The sequence below is a fragment of the Chiloscyllium plagiosum genome, chromosome 14 (genome assembly GCF_004010195.1).
Source record: "Chiloscyllium plagiosum isolate BGI_BamShark_2017 chromosome 14, ASM401019v2, whole genome shotgun sequence".
Taxonomy (NCBI): Eukaryota; Metazoa; Chordata; class Chondrichthyes; order Orectolobiformes; family Hemiscylliidae; genus Chiloscyllium; species Chiloscyllium plagiosum.
This window is the reverse complement of record NC_057723.1, coordinates 79,432,740-79,460,088: the sequence shown is the minus strand read 5'-3', so window position 1 is coordinate 79,460,088 and position 27,349 is coordinate 79,432,740. Positions and strand designations below refer to the sequence as shown.

Below are 27,349 nucleotides of genomic sequence, written 5' to 3'. Positions count from 1 at the left end.
AGAAAGACCAGGGAAATGAGACAAACTGGTTAACATTTTCAGCCAAAGGCTCACTGGAGTTAGTGGCCTCTTCTGATGTCAGTTGATTCTACGAAATAAGATGTCTCTCTTTCAAAACTCTAGACTTTGAGATTTCACACCTTTCACATACCTGGTTTTAAATTGGTTTACCTCTATCGCCTTCATTAGCTTAATATGAAATAGTCCCAATTATACATGAACAATACCCAGTTTGGATAACTAATGCTGTTATGGAAAACACCTAAATACAGGGCAAGAATACTGAAGTCACTTGTATATTTCAAAGCCTTTTATCAAAATTACCAAAATGAAATTATCAACATTGATGAACATTATTTTAAAATTGAAATTTTACTGTAAAGTTTGTATTGGTCAATGTGATTACTCAGTCATCAGAATTTAAATCAAAATTACTTTTTGTTAATTCAGTCTGAGACACCCCACAGGTCTATAATACACATTAAACTCTGCATTCTAACTCAAGAGCAGCAAAATATATAATGAAACAGTAAATTCATGAGTATGTTAATAAAAGTCTAAACCCATCAGTTCAATGTAGCAAAACAGTTAAGCATGAATGAGAATGGCAGAATGTGTAGAACTGAACAAATTTCTAAGTCACAAAGTCTGAATCTTTCCCCCTCAACTTGGCTTATTTCTCCTATCTCTGGACAGTGCCAACTTGCTTGGATGCATTCCCAAACTACGCTTCAGCACCTTATCCAACAAGCACATTATTCTTAGCAGAACATTCAGTTTGTCAACAGGTAATCTGATAGCATCAAAAAACAAGTCTTTTCCACACCCAGATTCTTAAATGGGTAACCCTTGATTTTTAAACAGTGACACCTAATTCTAGATGTAAACATCCTCCCAACATCTATCCTGTCAAGGCTCTATGGATATCAAATGTTTAAATAAAACCATTTTCATTCTTTAAAACTTTGAGTATCAACTCAATCTGTTCAATCTTTCCTCACTATCAACTCCTTTATCCCAAGAAGTTCAGCAAACCTTTTCTGAACTGCTTCCAATGCAGATATATCCTTCAGACAAGAAAATCAAATTAATACTACAGGTGATGACACCCATACATTCGTACCAAACTCTCCCTATATACTCCCCACCCCTGTCTACTTACTTACCTACCTAATTATCTACTGTACCTCATTCCAACTTATTCTCCTTCATGAACATGGACACCAAGATACCTTTGAACGACAGTATACTAAACACTTTCTCCATTCAAATAATTTTGTTTTTATAGTCTTCCTAACAAAGGTGACAATCTCACTTTCCTTCACTAGAATTCCATGTCATTTTGTTTTGTCCATTCACTTAAACCATCTATATTCCTTTTCAGTTTCTTTGTTCCCTACTCACTTGCTTTTCTACATATCTTTACATCTTCAGTAAATCTGGCTACTATACAGTCTGATCAATCATTTAATTCATAATTATTTGTAGATTGTAAAGAGTTCAGACCTTTTGCACCTCCATGCAAAACCCCACTAGTTACTGTTTGCCAACTTGAAAATGATACATTCCCAACTTGGTTTCCTGTCAGTTAACTGGTTCACGAACAATGTTAACAACGTCCCATCACCATTGGGTCTTCAAGGTTTGTGTAAAGGTTAGCAGCTCGGGTGTCAGTTGTCACGGTTGTGGGTATGTTTGATGAGCTGAGATGTTAATTTGCTGATGTTTCGTCCCCTGTCTAAGTGACATCTTCAGTGCTTTGCAGCTTCCTGTAAAGCGCTGCTGTACTGTCTCCTCTGGTATCTATTTGCTTCTGTTTCTGTTGCTTCTGGTTGTTGGTTCCGTTTGTTTGTTGTAGTGGCTGTTATATTGGATCTAGGTAAATCTGCTTGTTGATGGAGTCCATAGCTGACCGCCAGCCTTCTAGAAATTCTCTAGCTGTCCGATGATCGTTGTGTGGTCCCAGTCGAATTTGTGGTCTTTGTCATCTATGTGTATAGCTACTAGGGACAGAAATCGAGAATACACACCGGATTACCAACACCATACTCACAGGCATCAGATTAGAGACAGGAGGAAACCAACAACCAAGTCCTATTTCTGAATGTGATGATACAAAGAACAGTGAATGCACCACAAGTGTACAAGTAAGTCATATACAACAACCAGGTCCTGAATTACAACAGCAACCATTCAAATACATACAAGAGAAGCAGCATGAGGACCCTGTTTAAAAGGGCTTCAACACACAAAGGGAAGAAGAACACTTCTACAGAGTATTCGCCAATAAGGGATATCCCTGCAATTTCATCCACAGATGTCTAAGACAAACAATGTAACGAGCACATGCCATGACATAACTCACTATCCATGCTACCTTGCAGAAAAAACGTTTCTGAACTGACAGCCAGACTTCTCCAACCACTGGGATTCATGACAGCCCATAAACCGACAGCCACGCTCAGGCAACAATTATCCAGGACAAAACACCCTACATACCCATCATGTGGAAGGCTAATGTAATTTACAGGATTCCATGCAAAACTGCACAAAACACTACATAGGCAAACAGGCAGACAACTAGTAATCCGCATCCACGAACACCAACTAGCCACTAAATGCCACTCATCGCCCCTAGTAGCCATACACACAGATGTCAAGAACCACAAACTCGACTGGGACAACACAACGATCACAGGACAAGCTAAACACAGGACAGCCAGAGAATTTCTAGAGCTATAGTACTCAGCCACAGACTCCATCAAACACATTGACCTAGACCCAATATACCGGCCACTACAATGAACCACCGGAACTGGCAACCAGGAGCAGCAGAAACAGAACCAAATAAATTCCAGAAGAGACAGGTCAGCAACGCTTTACAGGAGGCTACAAAGCACTGAAGATGTCACCTAGACAGGGAACGGAACGTATGCAAATCGGTTTCCCCGCTCAGCGAACATACTCACAACCATGACACCATTAGGTCTTATCTGAAATTATAAACTTTTACGTGAATCATCAAGTGCCTTCTGGCTATCCAAATACATTACATCTGCTGGTTCCCCTTTATTCAGCTGCTTGTTATATCTTCAAATAACCAACACTCCTCCACAAAACATCCTACTTCTTTAATAATCAATTCTTGCATTTAACCATTAGCAAACATTACACTTACTGGCTTAAGAGTTTCCTGCTATCTCCCTCCATGGATAGTTGTGTTACATGCGGTTTACTAATCCAGTAGGATCTTGCCAGAACCAATGAAATTTTGAAAAATTACAACTAATGCAACCCACTAGTTCTTTAAAAACTTAGGATGCAGAGAAACTTATCAGCCATTGGTCCCAGTTGTTTTACTAGTACTTTTTCTCCAGAGATCAAGTTCCCTCCCATCCCACTTTTGCCCTCTTCTTGGGATGCCTTTTGTATCTTTCACTGTGAAGACAGATACAAAACACTTGTTTGCTTTTTATATTTTCTGTAGAAACACTAACTGTCTTATTCCTATTACTTAGTCAAAAAAATGAAGAGAAAATGAGGTCTGCAGATGCTGGAGATCAGAGATGGAAATGTGTTGCTGGAGACGCGCAGCAGGTCAGGCAGCATCTAGGGAACAGGAGAATCGACGTTTCGGACATTAGCCCTTCTTCAGGGCTTAGTCAAAAAAATCCCAATCTTCTGACCAACACCAGCCTTTACAGCACTACAGATACGATCACTTAGTTTCAAACTATCCTTAGCTTTCTTTATTGTTACCTTGTATCATTTTCCTGTCTCAATTTAGGTATCTTTGTTGAGAATAAAGAAACACTTCCTTAAACGTCTGCCATGCATTTTCTACGCATTTTTTCACACCAACTCAGCTAAATGTATCTTTATATCCTTTTAATTGTTTTTATTAGAATGATAGCTTCAGACCCAAATTTGTCACCCTTAAACTGAGTTTGAATCTTTCTGTTATGATCATTTTTACCTAAAAGGATCCTGTACTATGAGGCCATTATTTAATCCTGCCTTGTTACACATTACCCAGATCTAGAACATCCTGTTTGGTTCCAGAACAAATTGTTCTCTGATACTGTCCTGAATAGACTCTGAACTCATTCTCCGTTTGGTATACTTTAGGTCCCTTTTGTCTCAAAAAAAATTAGCATTTTGTTGACTTTCACCTCTTTCCTACTTCGTATCCAATTTCCTATCCACCTCTCAACTCAATTTGCCCATCTCATTCTTTATCCCATTTCACAAATCCAAATTAGTGACCTGGAGAAAAGATTGATTAGACAGAAGTTAAAACAGTAGGTGAGTACTCAAATTGGAAGGAACTGACTTGTGGTGTTCTACAATGATTTGGTGCTGGGATCTCAACTACTGATGAAATTTATTAATGACTTGGCAACACAAAATTGCATATATCCAAAGATGAAGTGTTTCACATTTGTAGACCATTAAAATGTCAGATCAGGTCTGAAAAATAATCAGAAAGGCTAATAGAACAATAGACGCGATAACAACATTTTTCTGAAGTCATTTGAGGGGATGGGAATGGCTTGCTCCCATCTGTTTTAGCCAGAAGACCCAGGTTCAATACTGCTTAGAAGCTTATATACGAAAACGTACTGCCTCTGATGTAGACTAGTTAGTGTGCATTCATGTTAACCCTCAGCTGCCCTAAATGGGAAAGATCAGTTGCAACAAGAGTATCTAGCAATAAAAAGGCACCCATTAAATCCAGGGTTTAAATAAGATTTGAAAATAAAATCAAGCTGTTCTGCACACCCATCACACATAGCTTGGGGGAAAAAATGTAGATTTTGTGGAATGCTACCATGAGCTTTAAAAAAGATTTCCAACTTAATTAACTAGATATTTTATTCTGCTGGCCCAGAGTCGATTATGAAAGAGGGCAAGTGGAATGAGTTAAAATAGATTGGCCAATACCTCAACCAATGTGCTCAGGGATGAAAGAACTCTTTCCTATTACGGTCAGCCTTCTTTCTCTCTCCAAGATATTTTCTCCTGCCACATTGATTTCCGTCCCTTGCCCAGATTTCCCTTCTTCTTAAACACACGGTGCCATCAAGCTTCCCCACCCCCACTGGCTCTCACTCAGGCTTTAACCATGTAACTCCTGAGGCCTTCCCAAGTCCCAGTCTCTCCACTCCACCATTAATTTCTTCACTATCCATTTCACTGGCTCTTGTTTCCCGGTTGGTGGGGGGGTTACTGATATCCCTGATCTTCTCCAAGTCCCCTGTATTTCACTAACGGCCTAGGGTTATATTTCAGCAACATTTATTGAGCGGGTTTTGATTTGTTTTCTTTCTTTTGCGGTGTTTATTTTCCAGCCCCTTTCTCTCCATCGACACAAACAAAATGGCGCCGACTCAGCCAGCGACAAAATGACAAAGCTCCGCGGCTCCAGAGGGAGCCGGACACGGCGGCTGCCCGCTCCACGCCAGAGGGCCCGGCTCCGAAACGTCTCCGCCCTTTCCTCCCTCCACCCCGCGCCCGCTGGAGACAGCCGGCAGCCCCTCGGCTTTCTGCTCCATTTCGTTTCGCCGTTCTCCTCCTCCCGCTTTCTTACCTCGAGCAACCCGTCCTCCCGAGAAAACGGTATGCGCACGCGCAGCCCATACCGCCGACCGCCTCCATACTGCGCGCGCGCGGCCGGCTGCCTCCACTCTGCGCACGCGTGGCAACCCCACCCCCACACACGGCGTATGACATGGAGACTGGGGTGGACAACCTTTACAATAAATCACACATTGCCAGGTGATAGTCCAGCAGGTTTATTTGCAAGCACTAGCTCTTGGAAATGCTTTAGCGCCGCTCAAAAAGCTAGTGCTTCCAAATAGACCTGTTGGACTATCAGCAGGTTTTGTGTGATTTTTAAGTTTATACAGCTATCTTTAGTAGCCACACACTCAGTTGACAAGCAACATGAGTTCGACTGGGACAACACTACTATTATAGGACAAACCAAACAGAGAACAGCCAGGGAATATGAGACTGGTACAGTTGAGAACAAAAACACGTCAAACAGTCAGGGTAGGCAGGGACAAAGCAGAGATCAAGGTAGGACTGATAAATTAAACTGCATTTATTTCAATGCAAGTGGCCTAACAGGGAATGGAGATGAACTCAGAGCAAGGTTAGGAACATGGGACTGGGATATCATAACAATTACAGAAACATGGGCAGGACTGGCAACTTAATGTTCCAGGATACAAATGCTCCAGGAGGGATAGAAAGGGAGGCAAGAGAGGAGGGGGAGTGGCGTTTTGGATAAGGGATAGCATTACAACTGTGCTGAGGGAGGATATTCCCAGAAATGCATCCAGGGAAGTTATTTGGGTGGAACTGAGAAATAAGAAAGGGCTGATCACCTTATTGGGATTGTATTATAGACCCCCCTAATAATCAGAGGGAAATGGAGAAACAAACTCATAAGGAGGTCTCGGTTATCTTTAAGAATAATAGGGTGATTATGGTAGGGGATTTTAACTTTGCAAACATAGACTGGGACTGCCATAGTGTTAAGGGTTTAGATGGAGAATAATTTGTTAAGTGTGTACAAGAAAATTTTCTGACTCAATCTGTGGATGTACCTGCTAGAGAAGGTGCAAAACCTGAGACTTCCTCTTGGAAAATAAGGCAGGGCCGTTGATAGAGGTATTTTGGGGCCAGTGACGATAATTCTATTAGTTTTAAAATAGTGATGGAAAAGGGAAGACCAGATCTAAAAGTTGAAGTTCTAAATTGGAGGAAAGTTAATGTTGACGGTATCAGGCAAAAACTTTCAAAAGCTGACTGGGGGCAGATGTTCACAGGTAAAGAGACGGTTTGAAAATGGAAAGCCTTCAGAAATGAGATAACAAGAGTCCAGAGAATGTCTGTCAGGGTGAAAGGAAAGGCTGGTAGGTGTAGACAATGCTGGATGACTAAAGAAATTGAGGGTTTGGTTAAAAAAAAGAAGGAAGCATGTGTCGAGTATAGACAGGATAGTTCAAGTGAATCCTTATAGAGTATAAAGGCAGTAGGAGTATACTTAGGAGGGAAATCAGAAGAGCAAAAAGGGGACATGAGATAGCTTTGGCAAATAGAGTTAAGGAGAATCCAAAGGGCTTTTACAAATACATTAAGGACAAAAGGATAACTAAGGAGAGAATAGGGGCCCCTCAAAGATACTGCCTGACCTGCTGCGCTTTTCCAGCAACACATTTCTACCCCTCAAAGATCAGCAAGGTGACCTTTCTGTGGAATCGCAGGAGATAGGGGAGATACTAAATGAATAGTTTGCATCAGTGTTTATGTGGAAAATGACATGGAAGGTAGAAAATGTAGGGAAATAGATGGTGACAGCTTGAAAAATGTCCATATTACAGAGGAGGAAGTGCTGGATGTCTTGAAATGCATAAAGTGGATAAATCCCAGGACCTGATAAGGTGTGCCCTAGAACTCTGTGGGAAGCTAAGGAAGTGATTGCTGGGCCCCTTGCTGAGATATTTGTATCATCGATAGTCACAGGTGAGGTGCTGGAAGACTGGAGGTTGGCAAACGTGGTGCCACTGTTTAAGAAAGGTGGTAAAGACAAGCCAGGGATCTATAGACTGGTGAGCTTGACTTTGGTGGTGGGCAAGTTGTTGAAGGGAATCCTGAGGGACAGGATGTACATGTATTTGGAAAGACAAGGGCTGATTAGGAATAGTTAACATGACTTTGTGCGTGGGAAATCATGTCTCACAAACTTGATTGAGTTTTCTGAAGAAGTAACAAAGAAGTTTGATGAGAGCAGAGCAGTGGACGTGATCTATTAGGGATTCAGTAAGGCATTCAAAAAGGTTGCCCACGTGAGACTGATTAGCAAGGTTAGATCTCATGGAATAAAGGGAGAACTAGCCGTTTGGATACAGAACTGGCTCAAAGGTAGAAGACCGAAGGTGGTGGTGGAGGGTTGTTTTTCAAACTGGAGGCCTGGGACCAATGGAGTGCCGCAAGGATCGGTGCTGGGTCCTCTACTTTTCGTCATTTACATAAATTATGTGGATGCGAGCATAAGAGATACAGTTAGTAAGTTTGCAGATGACACCAAAATTGGAGGTGTAGTGGACAGCAAAGAAGGTTACCTCAGATTACAACAGGATCTGGACCAGATGGGCCAACGGGTTGAGGAGTGACAGATGGAGTTTAATTTAGATAAATGCGAGGTGCTGCATTTTGGGAAAGCAAATCTTAGCAGGACTTATACACTTAATGGTAAGGTCCTAGGGAGTGTTGCTGAACAAAGAGACCTTGGAGTGCAGGTTCATAGCTCCTTGAAAGTGGAGTCGCAGGTAGATAGGATAGTGAAGAAGGCATTTGGTATGCTTTCCTTTATTGGTCAGAGTATTGAGTACAGGAGTTGGAAGGTCATGTTGTGACTGTACAGGACATTGATTAGGCCTCTTTTGTAATTTTGCCTGCAAATCTGGTCTGCTTCCTATTGGAAAGATGTTGTGAAACTTGAAAGGGTTCAGAAAAGATTTACAAGGATGTTGCCAGGGTTGGAGGATTTGAGCTATAGGGAGAGGTTGAATAGGCTAGGGCTGTTTTCCCTGGAGCGTTGGAGGCTGACAGGTGACATTATAGCAGTTTATAAAATCATGAGGGGCATGGATTGGATAAATAGACAAAGTCTCTTCCCTGGGGTGGGCGAGTCCAGAACTGGAGGGGCATAGGTTTAGGGTGAGAGGGGAAAGATATGAAATAGATCTGAGGGGCAACTTTTTCACGCGGAGGATTTCATGTATGGAATGAGCTGCCAGAGGAAGTGGTGGAAGCTAGTACGATTGCAACATTTAAAAGGCACCTGGATGGGTATATGAATAGGAAGTGTTTGGAGGGATATGGGTCAGGTGCTGGCAGGTGGGACTAGATTGGGTTGGGATATCTGGTCAGCATGGACAGGTTGGACCAATGGGTCTGTTTCCGAGCTGTACGTCTCAATAATTTCTGACTTTGCCCACCCCAGTCCAACACCAGCACCTCCACGTCACGGGTACATTTCTAATCAACCTGTTCAGAGATGTTAAATCGCATTTCTGCAGCATGTGGGACTTGAGCCTAGGCCTCTGGGCTCAGAGATATGGTCGCTACCATTACACCATGAGGACCCTTAGAATTGAGGGGATTCTGTAAAACTATGGGATGATGTGTTTTAAAAAAGATCAGAGAGGATTCTCAGAATTCTGGTCGATTTTGAGAACAGGAAGCTACAGCATCAGAATTTTTATTTTAAAACTCATGCAAGGAAATGTGGATTGTGTTTTAGACAGGCAAGGAAACCTGTTTTGCCCATGAACAAGTGGGAAAACTCCAACTTAGCTGCTGAAGGCAAGAAAACCTCCAGACAATGGGAAACTGACATTTTGAATGGAAAAGAGTAGGAAAATTCCCAGTAAACAGAACAGAGATAATTTAATGGTATTTGGCAGAATTTGAAACTTCAAAAGAGGAGAAATACTACAGCATTAACACAGAAATTAAAGTTTATTAGGAGAAAATATAATATCATAGTTTAAAAGTTTACAGCCAAAAGTAACGCTGCAACATGTTGTTACATTGAATTTAAAAGTTTGAAAAGACTTTAAAACAAAAGAATTAAAACAACGTTAAGGTACTGCGAGATTAAAAATTTTAAAACCATTAGCATTTATCTCCAGAAGAATCATCAAAACTTTGAGGGCAATAATTGAGATGTGATAGATTTCAAATTGTTTTACAACAATAAGAATTTTTTTAAAACCACATTACAAAGAAATGGAAGGAGAAATAATATCATCAAAAAGATTTAACATCCAAGATAAGCCAAGCAGGACATAAATTGATACGTTCTTGAGAAAACGGTTCATCAGACAGAAAATTGTGTTATTAAATCTCAAGCTGCACAAATCAACACACTATTATAGAGTCATACAGCATAGAAACAGACCCTACAGATCAACACATCCATGCCAACCAAGTTTTCCCACATTACACTAGTTTTTCTTGCCTGCATTTGGCCCATAATCGTCTAAATTTTCCTTTTCATGACCCTGTTCAAACATCTTTGAAAAGTTGGAACTGATCCTGCATCTACCACTTCCTCTGGTAGTTCATTCCACACATGAACCACTCTCTGTGTGAAAAGGTTGCTTCTCAGGTCCCTTTTACACCTTTCTCCTCTCACCTTAAACTTATGCCCTCTAGTTCTGAACTCCCCTACTCCTTTGCTATTCACCTTATTTATGCCCCTCATGATTTTGTAAACTTCTGAAAGGTCACCCCTCAACCTCCTATGGTCCAGAGGAAAAAGTCCCTGCTTATTCAGCCTTTCTTTATAACTCAAATCCTCCATTCCAGGTAACATCCTTTTATATGTTTTCTGCACCCTCTCCAATTTAATACTATACTTCTTATAGCAGGACAGCTAGAACTGCATTGCCATATTGTATCCATTTAGCCCTGTATTTGATTACATTGTGAATCACAAAAATATAACATTGGCACAGATATTTTGAAAGAAGTTCTAACAATTTTTGATAACTACTTCAATCTGAGAATAAACAACATTCTTGAAAGAGTTTTGATTTAACAGAAGAGTTCAGTATGCTGGTGAGTTCATGGATAACTTTCATAATGACCTTTACTAATTAGTGGAGAACTATGACAGTGGAGGTTTGAAATTAGAATTCAAAAAAGGCAGAATTGTTGATGGAATTATTGCTCGGTCTTGGTCAGATTTATTATAGTTGAAGGAAATTTAATGTTGGGGAAAGTTAACCAAATTGTGCTGTGAGCAAAACCAGAAGGATTCACAGTCGAGTTCTGAGAGGAGAAAGATAAGCTTAGTCTGGGATGCCAACAGAATCAATCCACTTTGTAAGGTACAAGCATTCCATAGATATGTTTGACCAGACAGCACAAATAGTAGGCCAAATAGCGTGAGCATCAGTGTCAGTGCTGTGGAACAAAGAGCCTCACAGGCAAAAGCAGTGCCCGGTTTTGACCAGTTATTGCATATATGTAACCTATTGGTCACTTCCAGAAGACGTTTCAAAATAGGATGTAGTTTCAGAGTAGCAAAAAAACCAAATGAGTTTTACCATACAAAGAGGTTTTGTGTGTTGCAAGCTCCTCTATACAAAAAAACCCAAAGCATTCATCGGGGAAACTCATGATCCAACTGATTCAAATCTGACAGAATTTCTGACTGACAATGGACATCCCATTAATTTTAAGCCTGATGAAAGAATTGGTATAATTTAAAGCCTATTTGGAAAAGTTGACTGAATAATAGATTATTTAATTACCAAACAGTGTCAACACTATGTCAGTTCAAATATCACAGCTCATAAAACGGAAACTCATGATCCAACTGATTCAAATCTGACAGAATTTCTGACTGACAATGGACATCCCATTAATTTTAAGCCTGATCCAGATCTGTGTCAACACTATGTCAGTTCAAATATCACAGCTCATAAAACAGAAGCTCCAGTCTACAGAAGAGAACCCACATGGCACAGGCAGAATAACTCCAGAGCAATGGTATGCGACAAGTAACACTGCAGCACAAAGAGATTAAAAGAATTGAAAATGTTTGCATAATTTTAAATCAATCCTTCTCACTTCTGGGCCTGCATGCGTATCTTCACCACAGCATCCTTAGGACAGCAGAAGGAATTTAACTTGTTCGAAGAGAACAATTGATTCTGAAAGACACTGTTGCCATCCAACCGGTTAAGGTACTAACTGTGGAAGATTTCATTGGGCTTTCTAGTTACATGGTGGAACCCAAAAAGAAGGAAGAATCCATTGCGATTACTGTTGATTTAAAATGTCAACAGAAAGGAAGTTGCAGACTTTACAGGAGTTGGAGAAATATTCTCCATTCCTGTCAAAGAAGCTCTAAATAATAACAATCAGTAAAGTTTGTCTCAGAGCTAAATATCTAAAGTAAGAATGAACAATACAACCCAGTTGAGCTAACTAACAAATCTCTACCTGAAGTTCTTCAGACAGCAGAATACATTGAATAAATTGATACGGCAGATTTTTTTCAATGTCAGACGATGCTTTGAAGCAAGCTCAAGAATAACATTATGTTAAAAATCACACTACACCAGGTTATAGTCCAATAGGCTTATTTGGAAGTACTAGCTGTCGGAGTAAGCTTCCGAATTAACTATAACCTGGTGTTGTGTGATTTTTAACTTTGTCTGCCCCAGTCCAACACTGGCACCTCCACATCAAGAATAACATTTCAATCCTTCATCTTTTAAAGACAAGTTATTAATGTTGATGACAGAGGAAATGTTCAGTGAGCAACAACTCTCTTGCACCATGATTGAGAATGTGAAAATGTCTGATTCAATCGAAACACATTACGGAGGGTAAATGAAGTTGTTAGCCCTGCTCACTAAATTAAGTTGAACTTACATACTTCAACTTGGATGAATGAGCACATTGAGAATAAGATTGCTGTGACCAGGTGAAGAGGGGTATGTGAGAATACTATGGCTTTAAGAGATGCATTTTGTCCTGTTTGTATTTTTGGAGAGAGAATTTGAGCCAGAGTTGCCGAGCTGTCTGTTCCAAGCCAATAAAGAAAACAGCTTGTGAGGTCTTAAACTTAGAACAATAGAAGCAGCAAGAATGGTTGGAGTCAGGCTTCCACAGAACCAGGGTTTTGGTTTAGCTTTCAGTAGTTGCTGGGGTTTTGAAGTTGATTGTGGAAGCTGCGATACATCTCATTCAGCAACAGCAAAATGCTTGAGTCCTCACTCTCTGCCAGAATTTTCTCTTGGGGTTCTTTTCTCCTGGACTGGAGAAACATTGCATATACCATTGAATTTGCCTTTGCCAAAGGTGTATTTAAGGGCTGTTACTATATTGGAATAGTTGCTGTTTGGTAATTAAATAATCTATTATTCAGTCAACATTTCCAAATAGGCTTTAAATTATACCAATTCTTTCATTTGTGTTTGTTTTGGGTGTAAGAGTAAAGTGTGTTTTGCTTAAAGTTGAGTCACATGACCAATCAAATTAAACCTGGAACACAGCACCTTACTCTTGCCTTTAAATAAGATATGAGTTAGGATCTGGGCTATCTCCTTAATATGATTGAAAGGGGTTTAATATGATCCATAAGGGTAATTCAAGTATTCTCTTTTTAATCCTGTCATGGTCAGTCATAACAATTTTTTAAAAAGATATTTCAATGCACAGTTATTATACTTCAGTTAAAACACAGTCCCGGTAAACTTGAGAAATTAGTTATAAGATTTCATTGTGTAAAAGAAAGAGAAATTGCATGATTTACAAACCCAAGTAAAATAACAAAATATGATATCACATACTCAAGCAATACATTTCAAAAGGAGAGCGTGGTGCAGGGAGGAAGGATACAGACTGCACGATTTAAAGTTCCTTAAAGTCTTTGAGATGTTAGATTTTGAACCTATGATCATGGTTGTTTAATTATTAACCTCAGCAGTGACTAAGTGCATAGATATTTTTGAGTTCTCACTGTTTCCCAGTTAGCTTTTTTACTAGACACTACCTAAAATATAAAAAACAAAAGAACTATGAATACTACAAATCAGAAACAAAAATAGAAATAGAAATAGAAATCTGCAGGTTTGGCAGCATCTGTGGAGAGAAATCAGAGTTAATGTTTCAGGTCGAGTGACCATTACCCTCTGTTCAAGATGAGGGAGAGAAAGATTTCCAACTATTGTTGTTACAAGTTCATTTTCCCTCATCTCCACTCTGTTAAAAATGGTTCATTTGTATATTCACAAATCTGGCTCCATTATCTTTCCAATGTCCCAAATTATCTCCCAGAATATGAAATTATAATACAAGTGTGAATTGAAAGAAAAGATGTGTATTCCTTTACTCTAACTCTGTTGGCCAGTTTCAATATCTTTAGTTGACATAATTTCACTGCAGACAGTCACATTTACTCCACAATAGCCTCCTGCACTTGCCTCAATCCAGGAATAGACAATCATGGCAGCAATTTTAGGTAAATACTTGTATTTCCTTTAAAAAACACAATTTGGTCCATAATGTTCAAGAGTATAAAAATTAGATGGCAGAAGTCAAAATTTAATAGTCCATACCTCTCCACCACAGAGAAAGAACACAAAAAATATTTTTCCTTTTTGCTTACACTGAGTGTTCTATTACAAGGTCAATACAAAATGACAATGAACACAATAAAACAACAAACACGCCTCACATTCTCTCTCTTCATCCAAACGTGAGTTCAAAAACCAGAAGTTGGTCTTGTTTCCTGAGCTGTTTGTTTTTCTGAATTTTAACACGTCACTGCCCACTTTGACAATCCATGCACAATTTTCAGGCATTTTTACAAAGTTGATCTCTCGGAGGTTGGTTGGTGGTAATTTTTAAATTATTCTTTCATGGGATGAGGGCATCTTTTTTTAAATTTACTCACGGGATGAGGGTGTCGATGGCTAGATCAGCATTTACTGCCCATCCTGAATTGCCCAGAAGACTGTTGAGAGACAACCACATTGCTGTGGATCTGTGTGGATCGACCAGGTAAGGATGGCAGTGTGGAGGCAGAGCTGACATTGTAGTTTAAGTGTCTGTAATGTTATTGTTAGGGTAAAAAAATTGAATGAATCTTTCTGATATCTTTAACAAGATCATTTCAAACAGCTCTTGTATTGTGAAAACAATTTGTGTTTCTTTTTTGGGTAATTGACCTTTAAGTTATTTTGGTGAAAGTACATTGGCAGCCTCTTGTGAATGTGGCCAGTGACTGACCTCTGTGGTAAACAAAAAAAAGTCCAACCAGTCTGTGCCAAACATAATCCCAAACTAAACTAGTCCCACCTGCCTGCTCCTGGCCCATATCCCTCCAACCCTTTCCTATCCATGTCCTTCTCTAAGAGTCGTTTAAATGTTGTAATTGTCCCGACATCCACCACTTCCTCAGGAAGTTCATTCCATACACGAACCACCCTTGTGTAAAATATTTACCCCTCATGTCTTTCTTAAATCTCTCTCCTCTCACCTTAAATCTCTCTCCTCTCACCTAATCTTGAAATCCTCCATCCTAGGGGAAAAAAAATTACAACCATTAACTCTATCCATACCTCTCACAATTTTATAAACTTCTATCAGATTGCTTCTCAATCTTCTACACTCCAATGAAAAAGGTCTCAGCCTATCCAGCCTTTCTTTATAACTCAAAGCCCCCATACCCAGCAACATCCTAGTAAATCTCTTCTGAATGTTCTCTAGGTTATGGGGTTAGGCTGGAGAGCTCTTTCTTGGCAGGTACTAGACACATGGCTTCTTTTGTGTTCCAAAATTATGCTTTCTTAACTTCTGTCTTATCTTGCTTTATAACCAGTTTCTCAACATAATTGTTTAACTATGAGTGTGAGCTCAAGACCACTTATGAAACATTCAATGTTTAAATGGACATGATTATCCCTCTTCTGGTATTGCAGGATGACAGTCTGAGTTAACATCTTAGGGGCTGCACGGTGGTTCATAGCGCCAGGGCCCCAGATTCGATTCCAGCCTTGCGCGACTGTCTGTGTGGAGCTTGCACGTTCTCCCCGTGTCTGCATGGATTTCCTCCGGGTGCTCTGGTTTCCTCCCACAGTCCAAAGATGCGCAGGTCAGGTGAATTGGCTGCGCTAAATTGTCCACAGTGTTCAGGGATGTGTAGGTTAGGTGCATTAGTCAGGGATAAATGAAGAATAATAGGGTTGGGGAATGGGTCTGGGTGGGTTACTCTTCAGAGGGTTGGTGTGGATTCATTGGGCTGAAGGGATTCTATGACTCTATGTGAGCACAGAATCATCTTAGAACACATTAGATTTTCAGTTCCACCCAGAAGTGATCACCAGGTTCAAAACGTGGATGTAGTGATTGTAATGAGGTCAGCCAGGTGGATCTCATAGAAGATGAGTTCCCTGATTGGAGCTGTTAATCTAGTCCAGTCAGGGAGCTCTGACAAGAGTGTCAGAGGCTCTACTCACTCTGGGAGCTGGGTCAGTGTCAAGTATTCTCCATGTGTAAATAAAGGGGGACCGGCTCCTATTTCAGTGCAGAATCATAGAGGTGTGCAGCATGGAAACAGACCCTTCCGTCCAACTCATCCATGCTGACCAGATATCCTAAATTAATCTATTCCCATTTTCCAGCACTTGGCCTATATCCCTCTAAATCCTTCCTATTCATATACCAATCCTGATGCTTTTTAAATGTTGTAATTGTACCAGCCTCCACCCTTCCTCTGGCAGCTTATTCCATACATGCACCACCCTCTGCATGAAAAAGTCCCTAATAGTTCCCTATTAAACCTTTCTCCTCTCACCTAATACCTATTTCCTCTAGTTTTAGACTCCCCTATCCTGGGGAAAAGACCTTGGCTATTCCCCCTATCCATGCTCCTCATGAGTTTATAAACCTTTGTAAGATCACCACTCAGCCTCAGTTAATGCTCTCCCAACCTCAAAATGGTGGATAAAAGAGAATCATGGCTGTGAGAGCTGCTCCTCATTTTGAGGGTTTTTCAATACTGGAGATCTTTTTAAAGTTTGTTTTAAGAAAGTGTCAAGCACTCCTGTGCAGTTGATCAAAGCACTTCGAGGTTGTCATCAGAGTGAATTGGAAGGGGAGGTGGAGTTTCTAACGAAATGAAGTGGCATTTTCACAAGAAAGCATCATGTGGAGTGCAATGTGAAAGAAAGCCTCAGCCCATGCAACCTCTCCTAAGCGCCTTGCAGCATAGAATGAGAGCACACCTTGGAAGAAGGTAACGTCAAAGCTAATAGCCACAAAAGGCAGCCAAATAAAGAGCAGCTTGAATAAAGTGATTATTTTTCTCCTGCCGATTTAATGGTGGAGGAGGGTTCTATAATGCTGTTAGCAGCCACATACCTCATCTAAATACCTACTTTTCAAATTTTAGTCTGGCTGGCGAAAGAGCAGCTTGAATAAAGTGATTATTTTTCTCCTGCCGATTTAATGGTGGAGGAGGGTTCTATAATGCTGTTAGCAGCCTAAATGCCTACTTTTCAAATTTTAGTCTGGCTGGCGAGTATTCTACCCAACAACTTTAATGTAACTGAACACCATGCACTCATTTGTCTCACTCTTGCTAACTCTTTTGTTAGCATTATCTTTTCCAAAGTAACACAGCAGAGTGGCACCTTTCCAACATTCTGTCTTTGTCAGATGGATTTCAATGTCTGTGGAAAACAATGTCAACAAAGTCTTATGATCGGTATTTCAAATACCTCTTCATTATGATGACGCAGAATCATAGAATCACTACAGTGTGGAAGCAGGCCATTCAGCTCATCAAGTCCACACCGACCCTCCAAACAGCATCCCCCTTTTCTGTATCCCTGCATTTCCCCTGCCTTGTTCGTTAAGAATAAGATTAAATCTATGGCACTGAATGACATAGGGTCAGATGATGTGGAGTCTGTGTGGGTGGAGTTGAGGAACCACAAAGGCAAAAAAACCATAATGGGAGTTATGTACAGACCTCCCAGCAATAGTTAGGACCAGGGACGCAAGATGTACCAGGAAATAGATAGGGCATGTCAGAAAGGCAAGGTCAATGTGATCGTGGGGGACTTCAATATGCAGGTGGACTGGGTGAATAATGTTGCTGGTGGATCCAAAGAAAGGAATTTCATAGAATGCTTACAGGATGGCTTTTTGGAACAGCTTGTGATGGGGCCCTCAAAGGAGCAGACATTTCTGGACTTAATGCTATGTAATGAGCCAGACTTTATAAAAGATCTTAAAAGCAAGGGAACACTTAGGAGACAGCAATCATAATATGGTAGAGTTCAGTCTGCAGTTTGAAAGAGAGAAGGCAAAATCGGATGTAATGGTGTTACAGTTAAATAAAGGTAATTAGAGGGGCATGAGAGAGAAACTGACAAAAATCAGAGCCTAGCGGGGAAGATAGTAGAGCAACAATTGCAGGAGATTCTGGGTGTAATTGAGGATACAGTACAGAGATTCATCCCAAAGAAAAGAAAGATTACCCGGGGGGGATTAGACAGCAATGGCTGACAAAAGAAGTCAGGAAATGTATCAAAGAAAAAGAGAGATCCTATAAAGTGACCAAGAGCCCTGGGAAATCAGAAGATTGGGAAGACTAAAAAACAAACAGAGGATAACAAAGAGAGAAATAAGAGAGAGAGGATCAAATATGAAGGTAAGCAAGCCAGTGATATTAGAAATGATCGTAAAAGTTTCTTTCAATACATAAAAAACAAACAAGAGGCAAAAGTAGAAATTGTGCTGCTCCAAATTGATGCTGGAAGGCAAGTGATGGGAGAAAAGGAAATAGCTGAAGAACTTAATAAATACTTTGTGTCAGTCTTCACAGTGGAAGACAGGAGTAATATCCCAACAACTAAGGAGAGTCATGGGGCAGAGTTGAGTATGGTAGCCATTACAAAAGAAAAAGTGCTAGAAAAGCTAAAAGTTCCAAAAATTGATAAATCTCCTCGCCCTGGTGGGCTCATCCTCAAGTTCTGAGGGAGGTGGCTGTGGAAATAGTGGAGTCGCTGACTGTGATCTTTCAAAAAGTCACTGGAGTCAGGGAAAGTCCCAGATGATTGGAAAATCACTGTGGTAACCCCCTTGTTCAAGAAAGGATCAAAACAAAAGATGGAAAATTATGGGCCAATTAACCTAACCTCTTATAGGTAAAATTCTAGAATCCATCATTAAGGATGAAATTTCTAAATTCTTGGAAGTGCAGGGTCAGATTTGAACAAGTCAGCATGGATTTAGTAAGGGGAGGTTATGTCTGACAAACCTGTTAGAATTCTTTGAACAGGTAACAAGTTGGTTAGACCAGGGAAACCCAGTGGATGTCATCTATCAGGACTTCCAAAAGGCCTTTGATAAGGTGCCTCACGGGAGGCTGCTAAGTAAGGTGAGGGCCCATGGTGTTCGAAGTGAGCTACTGGCATGGATTGGGGATTGGCTGTCTGACAGAAGGCAGAGAGTTGGGATAAAAGGTTCTTTTTCGGAATCACAGCTAGTGACAAGTGGTGTCCTGCAGGGTTCAGTGTTGGGACCGCAGATGTTCACTTTATATATTAATGATCTGGATGAAGGGACTGGGGACATTCTGGTGAAATTCACTGATGATACGAAGTTAGGTAGACAGGCAGGTAGTACTGAGGAGGTGGGGAGGCTGTAGGAATATTTAGACAGTTTAGGAGGGTGGTCCTGGAAATGGCTGATGAAATTCAATGTGAACAAGTGCGAGGTCTTGCACTTTGGAAAAAAGAATACTGGCATGGACTATTTTTTAAATGGTGAGAAAATTCATAAAGCCAAAGTACAAAGGGATCTGGGAGTGCTAGTCCAGGATTCTCTAAAAGTTGATTTGCAGGTTGAGTCCGTGATTAAGAAAGCAAATGTAATGTTGTCATTTATCTCAAGAAGGTTGGAATATAAAAGCAGTGATGTGCTTCTCAGACTTTACAAAGCTCTAGTTAGGCCCCATTTAAAATACTGTGTCCAATTTTGGGCCCCACACCTCAGGAAGGACATACTGGCACTGGAGCATGTCCAGCGGAGATTCACAGGGATGATCCTTGGAATGGTAGGCCTATCATATGATGATCGGCTGAGGATCCTGGGATTGTTTTCATTAGAGTTTAGAAGGTTGAGGGGAGATCTGATAGAACCTTACAAGATAATGGCTCGATGAGAAAGGGTGGACGCTGAGAAGTTGTTTCTGTTAGGCAGGGAGACTAGAACCCATGGGCATAGCCTTAGAATTAGAGGGAGTCAATTTAGAACGGAAGTGAGGAGACATTTTTTCAGCCAGAGAGTGGTGGGCCTGTGGAACTCACTGCCACAGAGCACAGTGGAGGCCGAGACATTGGGTGTATTTGCCACTTAATTTGCAGGTAAAGAGAACTTTAATAAATTTTCTGCAGAAAATGGTTGTAAAATGCAGAAGTAAAGACCACAGCCTTTTAAAGAAAAAATATTTAGATATACAGGATGAAGAGAGCAGCTTAGGTTTATTTGCTCCAAGGAAGCAGAGATAACTGAATCTGTGATGGTCTGACAAAAGAAACAATTTGAAGTGGAATTTGAAGTGAAGATACAGCACAGAAAGAGACCATTCGACTCACTGCATCTGTGATGGCGATAAAACACTAGCTGCCCATTCTAATGGCACTGTCCATCTCCTGGTCTGTAGCCTTGCAGGTCACTACACTTCAGGGGCAGGTTCAAGTCCCTCAATCACCAAAGTGGGCAGAGAATTCCAGACATCTCCGGCTGGGGGGGAGGGGGGTGGGGGAGAATGTTTCTGCTTCTGTCACCTCTAATCTTCCATCGAATCTCCTGAAATCTGTGTCTCCCAGTAACTGACTTCTCCATTAGGGGAAACGGGAATTTCCTGTGTTCTTTGGGCCCTTCATTTTTGCACACCTCAATTAAGCCACTCCTCAGCTTCTGTTGCACAGAGTAAAACAACTGTAGCCCATTCATTCTTTCTTCTTGGCTGCAATTTCCAAGTCCTGGCAACAATCTTTTCTGAACTCTCTGTCTTTCAAGAATGTTTTCCTTAATGTATAGATCTGAACTTGGTACAAAATTCCAGCTGTTGCCTAATTCGTGTTTTACCCAGCTTTATCACTTCATGTGTCATCCACTAACGGAAAGCATTTCAAATGCTTTCTTTGACACCTTATTTACCTGTTGCCACCTTCAGGGACTGTGGATTCGCCGTGTGGGTGGCATGGTGGCACAGTGATTAGTACTGCTGCCTCACAGCGCCAGAGACCCGGGTTCAATTCCCGACTCAGGCGATTGACTGTGTGGAGTTTGCACATTCTCCCCGTGTCTGCGTGGGTTTGCTCCAGTTTCCTCCCACAGTCCAAAGATGTGCAGGTCAGGTGAATTGGCCATGCTAAATTGCCCGTATTGTTAGTTAAAAGGGGTAAATGTATGGGTGAGTTGCACTTCGGTGGGTCGGTGTGGACTTGTTGGGCCGAAGGGCCTGTTTCCACACTGTAAGTAATCTCCCACCTCCTCTATTGTCTCAGTATCCTCCCATTTATTATGTATTCCCTTGCTTTCTTTGCCCTTTCCAAATGCATAACTTCCAATTTAGAGTCTTAGAGATATACAGCATGGAAAAGGACCCTTCGATCCAACTTGTCCATGCTGATTTCTCTGAACTGAATTCCATTTGTTAATTTTTCTGCCTGCTCAACCAAGCCATTGATATGATTTGAGTTAACAGCGATCCTCTTTGCCATTAATGAAAGTTTTGTCTCATCTGAAAATTTCAGATCAAGCCTCCACAGTTAAATCCAAATCATTAATATATACCACAACATTAAAGGAACTCAACACTTTGGGAATACTTTCCATTCAGAGAAACATCCAGAGACCATTATGGTGGCTCAGTGGTTAGCCCTGCTGCCCCACAGTGCCAGGGACCTGGGTTCAATTCCAGCCTCGGGTGACTGTCTGCATAGAGTTTGCACATTCTCCCCGTGTCTGTATGGGTTTTCTCTGGGGTGCTCCGGTTTCCTCCCACAGTCCAAAGATGTGCAGGTTAGGTGAATTGGCCATGCTAAATTACCCATTGTGTTAATAGATTTGTTGGTTAGATGCATTTGCCAGGGGTAAATATAGGGTAGTGGAATGGGGTCTGGGTGAGTTACAGTTTGGAGAGTCAGTGTGGACTTGTTGAGCTGAAGGGCCTGTTTCCACACTGTAGGAATTCTAATTCTAATTACTGTTTGTCACTGAGCCACTGAATCATATAGACCAGTTTGCCATGTGAGACCTTGTTAAATACTTTACCAAAATCCAAATAGAAAACATCCACTATACAATCCTCATCAAGCCTCCTTCTTACTGACTCAAACAATTCAATCATGTTAAAGTGACATAACTTTTCCTTAAAGCTGTACTGACTATCCCTGATTAATCCATGCCTAAGTCACAGTTTATCCTGTGTCTCAGTGAATTGATTCTAATAATTTTCTCATAACTGAATTAGTGAGACTAACCTGTCTATAACTATTCGACCTAATCCTTGTCCCCTTTTAAACAGTGGCATAACAATGCAGACCTTCAATCCTGTTATCTTGCCTGGATTTAGTCAGGGTTAGAACATCTTTACAGCATCCATTATTTGCTCCCTGGTTTTCCTTAATAGCTCAGGATACAATTCATCTAGCTCGGGTGATTTATCCACTTTCAAGAATATCATTGTCTTTTTCCACTTCCTCTCACATAATAATAATTTTATCTAAAATTTCACATTCTTTCAAATACAATGTCTGCAACATGCCTCCTCTTGTGAAGTTAAAAATCACACAGCACCAGGTTATAGCCCAACAGGTTTAATTGGAAGTACAGGTTTTTGGAGCTTCCTTTGTTGGGAAGCTAGAGGGACTACTAACAGTTACCTGACAAAGGAACAGCACTCAGAAAGCTTGTATTCCAAAGAAACCTGTCGGACAATATGGCAGCAGGGCAGGAAGTGTTAGGGCTCTGTGCCAGTATGTTCCTGCTCACCAGGCTGGCCACATTCTTCTTTGTTCTTATTTTTGTTTTGTTTCTTGATTTCTCTTTTGTATCAAAGTTCACCTTTTCTGCGGCTGTGGTGGAGCAAGGCTGTTGCTCGGGCCTGCGGTGGCAGCAGTGTGGTAGACCCTGACGTCTCCCCGTCATGGCCATATTGGCCGTAGCGTTATCGAAGGCTCCACCGTCGATGGGTGTGGTCTGTTCCTTCTGGGGACGATTTGAGCGGTGGGGGACCTATAGCATTGGTGGCATGGTGTTTTTCGTTCACTCCTCGTGGCTATGATGACAATGTGGCAGTCTGGGCAGTGACTGCAGTGGCATCGGCTTCAGCCTTGGTGACTGGGTGGGTCCGGTCTGTCCCTCTGGTTATTGTGGCAATGAAATGGCTTTGGTGTGGGTTTTGGTGGTGGTAGTGTGGTGGGTCCGATTCAGAAATCCTCACTTTGTCGGCTTCAGGGTGGCTTTCTTGGCGCTCTCCCACAGCCACTTCAGAAACCCAGGAAGCATGGAAGAAACAAAGATGAACTTTGTCTTGACATTGTCTTAATTATTTCTTTTTATAATTTCTGCCATTAAATGATGCCGAATTGTGGCGACTTGTGCACATCTCATTGTATTTTCATTAGTACAAGTGACAACAAATTTCTAAACTATTCCACTCTACTCTATACTGAATATTACCTTATACATTTCTGATAGGCCCTACCCTTTCCTTTTTGACTCTCTGGGTTTTCCATATCCTCTCTTTTCTTACCTAATGTCGTTTTTGACTTCACCCCTGTACTTTCTGTACTTTGTCAAGCGTCAGATAGTATTACTTTTATGGACAAAGTTAAAAATCACTCAACACCAGGTTATAGTCCAATAGGTTTATTTGGAAGCACTAGCTTTCGGAGCGCTGCTCCTTTGTCAGGTAGTTAGTTATCTGATGAAAGAGCAGCATTCCAAAAGCTTACACTTTCAAATAAACCTGTTGGACTACAACCAGGTGTTGTGTGATTTTTAACTTCATCCACCCCAGTCCAACACCAGCACCTTCACATTATACTTCTATGGCATTGTTATCAGTTTTCCTTTTCTGCTTTACCCTACCCTGCATGTTCCTGGATAACCAGGAACTCTACACTTGGCAGTACCACCCTTTCTCTTATACCCATAAAATCTCACTTGTGAATGTTTTTCTCTCTCCCCGTATGATGGTAACTATCTCCAAAATGCTCAGCCTGTACTACTTCGTCCATTTGTCCAGCTTCACGTTTAAGACTAAATCTGAAATTGTATCCAGTCCTGATAAGCTTATAATGTGCCGGTTAAAAAGTTCATGTTTAATGTTGTTCAAGAATGTTGTGCTGTCTGTGCTATTCACTCTGTTCATATCCCAGTTGATACTAGGGTCGTTGAAGTACCCAGTTATTAATGTCTGATGGTTTTTTACTCAGATTGCTCCCTCCTTCTATTGGAGCTGCAGCTGGGTGACCCTGAAATAGCCCACCTGGGGACTCGACACCATGTTCATAGCTCATAAAATATCCTATTTACTCTCAACCCCTCACTGCCCCCAATCTGTCGGCCCAAAGAAATCTACCTTAAAGTGCAACGTTTAACTATTAAACTGAATTAGGATTAGCTTCATTGTCAGATACACTCACGTGAGTACAGTGAAAGGTTTACAATTTGCCACATGATTGTCTGTCAATAAATGATTGCAGGGACGGGAAGTTTATTTTGAACTGGAACTCCCCATCCATTCCAACCAAGGCCCCTTTCCCATTCCCATGGCCCCCCAAAGAGCCTGTGCCTATCTCCCATGTCTGCTGATACCCCATGTACGACCAGTCATCCCCACGCACCTTTATAGACCCATGCCAATTCAGTTCCAAATCATACTCCCAACCACCACCGTTTTGCCTTTCCCTCTCCATGCCAACACACATGCTTGTAAACTGCACCTCCACCTCTGCTGCTCTGTTCTGCTGCTGGAACAGGACACATCCAGGGATGGTGAGGTGGCATCCATGTGAGAGCACTTGTCTACCCTACCCCACCCCCTCCCCCCCCACCCCCACACACACACACAAAACCTCTTTTCCTGACTAAAACCCTCTAGATGTCCTGGAACCATGTTCACAGGGATACGTGTGTAATGAGTGCAGTGTAACATGCCCCTACCTTGTCCTATGTCCACATATTGGGTTGCAGACACCAGGCAGTTCAGAAATGATGTGAGTGGAGGCAGTGGTTCATTGAAATGACCAAATGCCTCTGGGGGCTGGGCATGCTCAAGAAAGTATGACTCAATCAAATCAGGAAAAACTGTATTAATGTATTCCATTCCACCTTACCTTGCTCTAAATTGTTTGATTAACAGTATCCCTCTAAGACAATGATGCTGATGTTGTGCCATAGAGACACACAGCATGGAGACAGATCCTTCAGTCCAACGCATCCATGTCGACTCATAGAACACAGATCATAGAACAATACAGCGCAGATCAGGCCCTTTGGCCCTCGATGTTGCGCCGACCTGTGAACTATTCTCAGCTCGTCCCCCTACACTATCCCATCATCATCCATGTGCTTATCTAAGGCTTGTTTAAATCTCCTTAATGTGGCTGAGTTAACTACATTGGCAGGCAGGGCATTCCATGCCCTTACCACTCTCTGCATAAAGAACCTGCCTCTGACATCTGTCTAAAATCTATCACCCCTCAATTTGTAGTTATGCTCTCGATATCCTAAATCCTAGATATCCTAATCTCGTTCCATTTGCCAGCATTTGGTCCATATCCCTCTAAACCCTTCCTATTCATATACCCATGCAGATGTCTTTTAAATGCTTTAACTGTACCAGTCTCTACCACTTCCTCTGGCAGCTCATATCATACATGTATCACCCTCTGTGAGAAAATATTGCCCCTTAGGTCCCTTTTAAATCTTTCCTCTCTCACCCTAAACCTATGCCCTCTAGTTTTGGACTTCCCCACCCCAGCAAAAAGACTTTGTCTCTTTACCTTATCCATGCCTCTCAGAGTTTTATAAAGCTCTATAACATCACCCCTCAGCCTCCGATGCTCCAGGGGAAATAGCCCCAATCTATTCAGCCTCTCCCTATAGTTCAAACCCTCCAGCCCTGGCAACATCCTTATAAATGTGTAAGTTGTCCTAACTTCAACACCTTTACAGTAAAGCAAGAGCATCAGGGCCAGTCTCTGACAGATATTGAATTTCATATTGAAACCATGATTCTCAAAAATTTGAGTACGTCATTTATGATGCATTGAAAGAGCAGATTGCATTTGACAGGGTGTCTCTATGTCGCTTGGGATGGATTATTCTCAAAGTTTGTGCAGTCAAATTTAAAAGCAGTTACACAATTCAACAGATCACAACAGGTGGAGTCAGGTTTTTTTTAATACCCAGTTTCCAAACTACATCACATTGTTAAATATGTTCAGGTAGGTCACCAACAGCTGATCTAAACCAGTCCAAACCATCTTCAGGAATGTGCAGCTTTAAAAATAACACAAGGAAAATGCAACTCTTGTTACACTTCATGAAAAAAAAACACTGACAGTCAGTCACTGCTAATGATAAATAGTTGCACATATTTTGACCTGTTGCAGAAATACAGCATTTGGACCCATATTGTCTCTTGGGGTGCACAGTGAAGAAAATATAACCATTAATCTAACCGTGGTTACAAAAGATGCTAAAGGAAGGTTGAGCTGGAGACTGGAGAAAGGTGCTGTGTTCAGAATACTGCACACATCCATGTTCAGTTCAGCTACACCATACACCAGATAATACAGACAGCTCCAGGTGAGGGTCCAACTGTAACAGCGACATAAGTATGTAGGTTGCTAAATAGTTCATGCTCTATGGAGGTTAGCAGAGAGGATCAGCTCCAAATCCTGATCATTACATATCAAACCTGTTCTGGTGGATCAAGGTGATTGAACTGAGTAATTAAAATATGGCAGGGTAACTATATTAAATCCCAGTGAAGAGCATACATGGGTAACTGAAGGCTATTCAGCTCAGGTCATAGAGTCATAAAGATGTACAGCATGGAAACAGACCCTTCAGTCCAACTCGTCCATACCAATGAGGTACCCTAAATTAATCTAGTCCCATTTGCCAGCACCTGCCCATATTCCTCTAAACCCTTCCTATTCATATACCCATCCAGATGCCTTTTAAATGTTGCAATTGTACCAGCCTCCTCTGGCAGCTCATTCCATACATGCACCACCCTCTGCATGGAAAAGCTGCCCCTTAGGTTCCTTTTAAATGTTTCCCCTCTCACCCTAAACCTATGCCCTTTAGTTTTGGATTCCCAAAAGCTGGGCAAAAGATCTTGTCTAATTATCCTATCCATGCCCCTCAGCGAAATATTCCCCAGCATCTGGGATATAGCTGTCTGACTGTAGAAACATTGACATAAATACATTCCTGATTTCATCAAATTCTTTCCAATCTGTGGTTCGACCCTGTGTCAATCCCATTGAGAATAATTCACTGCAGTACCATGACTGAGTGTTCCATTGAAGGACCATAGGAAACCCATTGCACTGTTCTCAATGATATTGGTGTAACGGAGCTCTACCAGGGAAACAGTTCAAACAGATAATTGGTTGTGGAGGCTTTTATATTACTACAGGTTGAGAATTAAGGTAATGTTATAAATGAGTCACTTAATGATAAACTAAGCTGGTGCAGAGAAAGAAAA

General features: G+C 41.3%; 1 protein-coding gene across 3 annotated transcripts in view; it reads right to left on the bottom strand.

Moving 5' to 3' along the window:
* LOC122556833 (matrin-3-like) overlaps positions 1-5,691 on the bottom strand; it is a 54,716-nt gene extending 49,025 nt beyond the window's left edge. Inside the window, exon 1 of one of the 3 annotated variants that reach the window (XM_043704065.1) lies at positions 5,591-5,691. The gene's annotated coding sequence lies outside the window, so the exon portion shown is untranslated. Of the gene's footprint in view, positions 1-1,506; positions 2,004-5,590 lie in introns of those variants that run through there. The other 2 variants (XM_043704063.1, XM_043704064.1) reach the window with 2 other exon arrangements.
* Positions 5,692-27,349: the final 21,658 nt, after the last annotated feature.